Consider the following 1412-nt stretch of genomic DNA (forward strand, 5'->3'; position numbering starts at 1 on the left):
TACATGTTGAAAGCTACTTAATTACACTTCCTGTCTTCTCAAGTAATATTATCTCCCTTTTCAGACCTTTGATGGTATTGAAGATTAGATAGTTATACTTACCTTCTTCTTATGATATAGCCATGGCATTTCTAACACAAGAATTATCATATGCTCCTTGCTTAATATTGTTTAAGGTTTTTGTAATTCTAATTTTTATACTTGATATTTGTTCTTATTGTATATGGTTTTGTATTAGGCTTCAAACTCTCTTATTTAAACAAAAGGGGGAGGTGCTGTGGGAACTCCTTCAACCAATAGCATTTAAAATACCAGCCCACCGATTTCTCAGAAAATTAGAAAACAATCTTCCTCAAGACCCAGCAATACCACTTTTGGGTGTATAACCAAAGGATGCTCAACCATGCCACAAGGATGTGTGCTCAACTGTGTTCATAGGAGCATTGTTTGTCATATCCAGAACCTGGAAACAGCCTAAATGCCCCTTGACTGAAGAATGGATATGGAAAATGTGGTACATTTACACAATGGAGGACTACACAGTAGAAAAAAATAATGGCATCTTGAATTTTGCAGGCAAATGGGTGGAGCTAGAAAACATTACTTTGAGTGAGATAACCAAGACCCAGAAGGACAATTATCATATGTAGCCATTCTTAAGTGGTTTTAAAACATTAAATAAAGAAAACCAGCCTAGAAATCACAATCCTAGTGAACCAAGACAACAATGAGGATTCTAAAAGAGACATATACAGATCTAATCTACATGGGAAGCAGAAAAAGACAAGATCTCCTGATTAAATTGGAAGAATGGAGACCTTAGGGGAGAGTTGAAGGGGAGGAGAGAGGCAGGAAGGGGAGACGAGAAAATGTAGAGCTCAATAAAAATTAATAAAAAAAGAAAATAATGATAATAAAAAAGATGCCAGCTCACTTGGGCATGGTCTCTTATACTACAAGGTAAAGCATTCTCTCTCTCTCTCTCTTTCTCTCTCTCTCTCTCTCTCTCTCTCTCCTGGCTGCTGGCTGCTGGATACAGTTCCTGTTCCCCATTTGTATAGAGGGTTGTATCTGTGAGTCTAACCATAAATAAATGACCCTTTAGTATACTCAATTCTGAGCTAGTGTGGGATTTCTTTTTAGCATCCATCTTCAAGTTGAGAACAAGCCTAAGGTAAGGGCCAAACTTTCATAATTAATAATGAGTCTTCATGTCATTATTTGTGTTGTCAGTCCAAAGAAAGTTTGACCAGAAAGACAAACTACAATGGTAGAAATATGAAGATAAGAAACTTTTGAAAAATGATGAGTGGAGCTTGCACGATTTGCTGATTAGCAATTCCCTGTAACCAGGAGCTGATAACATCCTGGTTGCTTGGAAAAAAACAGAAAGAATGAAAGAAAGAAAGAAA

General features: G+C 36.7%; 1 protein-coding gene and 1 non-coding gene across 2 annotated transcripts in view; both read left to right on the top strand.

Annotated features, from left to right (window-relative positions):
• LOC101991257 (zinc finger protein 420-like) overlaps nucleotides 1-1412 on the top strand; it is a 74695-nt gene that overhangs the window by 51450 nt on the left and 21833 nt on the right. The gene's annotated exons all lie outside the window — the stretch shown is intronic.
• Nucleotides 1227-1381, top strand: LOC113455807. Its single transcript, XR_003376763.1, has one exon. It is a non-coding gene; the product is annotated as a U8 small nucleolar RNA (small nucleolar RNA).

The sequence above is a fragment of the Microtus ochrogaster genome, unplaced genomic scaffold (genome assembly GCF_000317375.1).
Source record: "Microtus ochrogaster isolate Prairie Vole_2 unplaced genomic scaffold, MicOch1.0 UNK130, whole genome shotgun sequence".
NCBI classification, from domain to species: domain Eukaryota; kingdom Metazoa; phylum Chordata; class Mammalia; order Rodentia; family Cricetidae; genus Microtus; species Microtus ochrogaster.